The sequence below is a fragment of the Haemaphysalis longicornis genome, unplaced genomic scaffold (genome assembly GCF_048455015.1).
Source record: "Haemaphysalis longicornis isolate Haplotype H1 unplaced genomic scaffold, Haemaphysalis longicornis Haplotype H1 scaffold_9, whole genome shotgun sequence".
Lineage (NCBI taxonomy): Eukaryota > Metazoa > Arthropoda > Arachnida > Ixodida > Ixodidae > Haemaphysalis > Haemaphysalis longicornis.
In genome coordinates, this window is record NW_027526460.1 from 154,587,732 (window position 1) to 154,594,262 (window position 6,531).

Here is a 6,531-nt window from a genome sequence, read left to right on the forward strand (position 1 = left end):
TGAGAGAACGGCAGATAAAGGAGAATCAAAGTTATTTACAGTCACAAATTGTGAATGGGTCGTTAAGAAGCAACGTAACCATGCAACCCCTTAGTATCCAATTTAAGATTGTTATTTTTAAAAGATAATAGTTCATGTGACACAGTGTCGAAAGCCTTCGCAAAATAAAGATATGCGCAGTCCGTAATCGATCCCCGATCTAGAACGGAGTGAAGACAGTGAGTGAAGCATAAAAGGTGTGTTTCACATGAGAATAATTTTCTGAACCCGTGCTGTGAGTCACTGCAAAACTAATTGCCTTCCGAAAATTTGGCAACGCAAGAGTTGATGACGTGTTCCGTGCGTGTGCATGAAATAGAAGTTAATGACACTCGGCAAATTTTATACTGGCAATGTCTATCACCAGAGTTGTGTAAGGGAACCACCCTCGCAATCTTCTAATCATCCGGAATACAAACAGTTTCAAGTGATTGCGTGAACAATGTTGTCAGAAATATAGAACAATACAGTTTTGGGCTGATGAGAAGTTTGGAATTGATGTTGTAAGCTCCATATGATGACGTAACCGTTCTTCAAATAATAGTAATAAGCCAGACTTCTCGAATATAACTAGTTCCATAGAAAGTACCTAAAGAGGTTGAAATGCCAGATAAACGGTGACAGTAGACGCGGAGAAAGCAGAAGTGAACACAACATTAAATACCGCAGCACACTCATCACCGGGAACACTAACTCCATGTGGGGTTTTAAGATTTGGAAGCAGACGGGAAGAGGCCAGGCCAAAAGTATCGACTAGGTATTCGTCAGATGTTCTGTTCGACTAGGTATTCGTCAGACGCGTCAGATGTTCTCAAAATGTCGACAAGAAGACAACGACGTCGTCTAGGTAGCACAAACCAGTCATGTATTTCAGCCCTCTCACCAGCCAATCCATCCTGCGTTTAAATGCGGCCGCGGCGTTGGACAACCAGAACGGCGTGACAAATTCATATGCCATCGGAAGTAGCAAACGCTCTTTTTGTTGCCGGACTCACTCATGCCGATCTGCCAGTAGCCAAAACGCAAGCCGACGCTGAAAAAGTATTCGGCTCTTTGCAGGCAGACAGTATGTCGTCGGTCGGTTGCAAGGGATATACATCCGTTCTGGTTCTCTTCTTTAGGGCAGGCTGGTCAACAAAAAAGCGTACGGTGCCGTCTTTCTTCACTACCAGCACGACCACGGATGTCTACAGACTTAATGAAGGGCGAATAACATGGCGTTTCAGCATGTGAGCCATTATTTTCCTCGATTACTTCCCTTATGAGGGGACCCGGTACGGGCGACGATGAACAATTGTAGACCCTGCGGTTTACATACGATGCGTGGCCGTGGCGGGGTGGGGAAGAATGGTTGAGCAGGAGTCGAACGATGCAAGGTGCATATTTAACGGCTCCAGGTCTGATAATTTCCGTGATTCTGTAAAGTCCGGGCAGACAGTGACTGCAAGAGAAGACTTTGAGGAAATGGCAACTGAACAGGACGGGTACATGAAGACAGAATGGTCAACTCGGCATCAGAGACAGATGCAATTGTGAAACTTTGCGGAAGTAGGACGGTGTTTGTAGTAGTATTTTGCACAGGTATAAGATGTTGCCCTCCGTAACATCGGACCGGACACGCAGCAACAGCAAGCCCGTAGGAAATGAGGCGGCTGCACAGATGACCAGAACATCCGTGTCAAGGATAGCGCTCGCCAAAACTGAAAGGATGTGCTTACGAAGTGATCGGTCGTCAGCAACAAAGAAATTCGTCCTGTCTGAGGAACAGTTGAATGATTGGTACCTGTAATGCCAATTGCAGGCGTGCGGCAACAAATAACTGCGGACGTCATAGACAGAAAGTCCCAACCAAGAATAAGGTCGTAGGGGCACGAGGGGAGTACGGCGCACTGAATATTATGACAAAGTCATGAAATGTAGACACGCACTGTACAATATGCAGAAAATTCAATTGATGTTTCATTGGCTCCACGCAATGGGGGACTTCTGAATGGTGTTCTCACCTTTCGTAACATTTTGCATAGATGAACATCATTAACTGATTTGCTGGCACCAGTGCCCACCAACGATTCGATGCGGGTGCCTTCGACGAATACACACATGTTCGATGGATGCCTTGGATTAGTTGGTTTCTTTTCACTGGGTGGAGTTTGCCCCTAAAAAACCTACATGGCACAGTTTTCAGAGATGGGTGCTGTCCTGCATGACGGGGCGAAACGGTGATAAAGATAGGCGGTAAGTCGAGGCGCCATTCATCCTGTGGACGCCTTGGATAGAACCGAGCAATGCGGCCGCGAATTGCGCAGTAGAAGACACTGTTAGGTCAAGCGGACGCTCGGGGCTCGGCGGTCCACACGTTCGATATTAAGACTGTGAGTGAATGCAGGGTTTATTGTTGCCACATATCTGCACAGAGGCTGGGCCTTAACCGCCTCCATGGGCAGAAGTGGCCTTCAAGTGACTTTAGAATAGGATAGCGCGGAATAAGGAGTGGCAAGATCAGCCACACCCTGATTAGCCACACTTGAAAGCTCCTCTAATTATGTCCCCAAGAATCAGTGCCGCTGAGTGGTAGCACAAGCGCACACGCAGGCGCGGCTGTCAAGCTCTTCCCTTATCAGCTCCCGTATATGACCACGAAGGTTTTTGTCGCCTAGGTGTGTAGCCGGTGAATCCTGCTGAATGCGGCTGGACTGCACATCGTCCAGATGTTGGCATGTACTCGTAACATCCGAGACGGTTTTTGTGCTCTGAATGGTGATCGCAGTAATAGCGAACTGGTGAATTCCTTTCAGTATGTGGCCTACGCGGTCCGACTTCAACGTACCCTTAATGACCTTCCGGCAGAGTGCGACGACATTTTCGATGTAAGACGTGTAGCTTTGACATGAGTTTCGTACACGCGCTTCAGTTTTATTTTTCGAGCCCTCAGAGCGAGCTACGGACGTCCCAAAAATCTTAAGGATCTCACTTGTAAATACCTTCCTCGCAATTGAGGTATCACGTCTTCGTGACCTCGTTGAGCGAAAAGCCTACACTCAGCAGTTTTAGGCTGTCGTCCCACCTGTTATATGCACTTACTCTGGAGTAGTTGTCCAACCACTCTTCTACATCGCCCCTACGAATGCGAGCGAAGTTGGGGGGATCACGGTGTCGGCTGGTGACGAAGCACTGTGAGGGAGGTCTAGCTGTGGCGCTGGAGGTATTCAGCGTCATTGGCACGGTCTTCTGAATCAGACGGCTACCCGAGCGGACCTTCTGGAGCGGAGCTGCACAGGTAGACTGCGGGATGAGGAGGCAGCCTCTACCACTTGAGGGACGATGGAAAGCGTGACCGGATTATTCGGACACTCGGGCGAACGAACCCTCCTAGTGGTGATGGTGATTATGTACACGTGATGCTGATGCCGACGGCATGGGAGCTATCGAGCTATCTCTGATGATAGTGTGCTAATTATGCGGTATTTTCAGCAACGTACTCAAGAGCACAGGGGGCGTGGTCAAAGTGTCCCCCAATATATATAGAAAGTCTAGGAAAGCACAGCCTCGCTGGAAGCGTAGAAGTCATTGCAGCATACGCGTGTTCTGGAGGTCGTTGTTTCGATTGCCGCTCGATAGATGTGTTTTCCTCCGATTACTTTCTATATGTAACAATCTATATCTGCAGCTCGGACAATAACTAACCTAACATATTTCCCCCTTTGCTTTCCTTGGCTTTTTTGACTACACTTATTTCTGACTTCATTCAAAGAGTCCCTCATTTAACACTCTGATTCACTGTTTGAATGTATGCATGTATGTAAAGAAAAAGGAATAATAAATAATTATAATATGAACACACGCGTATATCTATATATATTTTCACCACTTTCTTTCTGACTCACAAAATAAAAAAATTCTTCATCTGTTTCTATACCCTACCACAACCTCCCCTTTGCTTTCCGAGGTTTTCGTGACTGCCAACCCTTATTTTCTGTCTTATTTCACCGAGCCCCTCATTTCCCATTTCTGATTCGCTACATGCTAAGCGAGGGCCTCTGTTCTGGCAGTCTTGGTGCCAAGGGTAGCTAAGAGGGTTCAACGCTGGTCGACCACTCTCGACATGTCCTGGACACTCGAGTCACGACCCGGGGGTTAAAAAGAAAGTCCCCTTCACCCCGAGTAGTCCGAGTGGCGCTGGCTACCAACCCCAAGTGCATGAAACCAAAAATACATTAACATAAATACCCGAGAAAGTGGTTGGGAAACAGCCGCGCCGGTCGCGTAGTGGTTATCGCACCAGACTGGTGTCCTGGAGGTCGTGGGTTCGGATCCAACCCGGCAGGCATTTTTTCACCATTTTCTTTCTGACTCAAAAAATTCTTCATCTCTTTCGATGACCCACCACAACTTCCCCTTGGCTTTCCGAGGTTTTCTGACTGCCAACCCTTATATATATATATATATATATATATATATATATATATATATATATATATATATATATATATATATATATATATATATATATATATATATATATATATATAGTCTGAAGAGATAAAAACTCACACAGAGCGCGAAAAAAATAAGGTTAGTAGAGACAGAGACAAACGAGAAAGACGTAGACAATAAAAATAAGTTTACTGACGTTTCAGGGAGAGGACTCCCTTTCTTCAGAGTGTGTATATATATATATATATATATATATATATATATATATATATATATATATATATATATATATATATATATATATATATATATATATATATATATATATATATATATATATATATATATATATATATATATATATATATATATATATATATATATATATATATATATATATATATATGTATATTATAACAAGAAATGGAAAACGCAAATGGTGCCGAAGACATTATTTATGTATTTGCGGCGTGCAATTGTATTTTGACATGTTCGGAGCGAATATTAGATAGAGAAGAGTGTGTTGAAATGGCTTCAAATTCGGCTACCGGCGAGGCTTCCAAAATTTCGTCACGGAGCTCTGCAGGGATGACAACTAGGTAATGCGTTCTCGTTCCGTGGCTGAAATTCTTCTTCACGCGGACTGAGTTTTTGAGGCTGAATGCTGGTAAGTTCCGCTTGAACGCTCTAGGCACGGCGACGTTTCGTCCTTCGAGGTAGTCGATCATTACGCGCAAGTCCGGGTCGGCACGCTGCTGGGCGGCTAGGTGGCTCTCCGTAACAACCCCGAAGAACGCGCTGTCTTTATCGGAGTCTTGTGGTGGTGGGTCCACAGGGGCGCGGGACAGGCAGTCGGCGTCGGAGTGTTTCCTGCCGGATTTGTAGACGATTGTAACGTCGAACTCTTGCAGGCGCAAACTCCACCGCCCAAGACGGCCAGAGGGGTCCTTCAAATTGGCGAGCCAACACAGCGCATGGTGGTCTGTTACAACCTTGAACGGTCTGCCATACACGTATGGGCGCAATTTTGAAATGGCCCATATAATAGCCAGGCACTCTTTTTCGGAGGGAGAGTAGTTTTTCTCCTCCTTCGACAGGCCACGGCTGGCATAGGCGGCTACGTCTTCGCACCCGCTTTGTTTTTCGACAAGGACGGCACCCAAGCCTATATCACTGGCGTCCGTGTGTATTTCCGTTTCGGCGTTTAGTCGAAATGAGCGAGCACGGGCGGGCTTTGCAGGTGTTTTTGCAGCTCGTAGAATGCCTTTTCTTGGTCGTCTTCCCAGCTGAAAGGGGCGCTATCTTTCGTCAAGCGCGTGAGCGGCTCTGCAATGCGTGCGAAGTTTGCGACGAAGCGCCGGTAGTATGCGCACAGTCCAAGAAATCTGCGCACGCTCTTCTTATCTTTCGGCCTTGGGAAGTTCGCTATGGCTGCAGTTTTCGCCGGGTCAGGCAGGACTCCCGCGGCGTTGACGACATGGCCCAAAAACGTCAGTTCCTCGTACGCGAAACGGCACTTTTCAGGCTTCAGCGTTAACCCCGACGTACGGATGGCCTCGAGTACCGACTGCAACCTTGCGAGGTGTTCGTCGAAAGTCCGGGAGAAAACCACAACGTCGTCGAGGTATACGAGGCAGGTGTGCCACTTCAGGCCAGCTAGCACAGTGTCCATGACTCTTTGGAACGTTGCTGGTGCCGTGCATAGCCCAAACGGCTTCTAACTAATGTTTGTAAATGCAACGTTAAGATTTAAGACTGATGCAGGACGGTGGCTCGTGGTACTCAGGAAGGGGCGATTCGGGGATTGTCACGGGGCGCTAGGGTTGTGTTTGCTGGCGGTGCTTGGGCATGGATTTCTAACGTGTCATTACACCAGTTTCCTTCCTTAATGCTGTCAGATAGTGCGTCGCAGAAGTAACTTTTTTTACCTACGTGTAACTTGTCGACGCTAAGTTTCAAAGCGCAGTTTTGGAGCCGGATGTATTTCAACAGCTTCGAGCGTGCAAGGCGCGTGGATGGGACGAAGTTTTCTCTGATTGCGAAGCTAGTGTGTTTTTC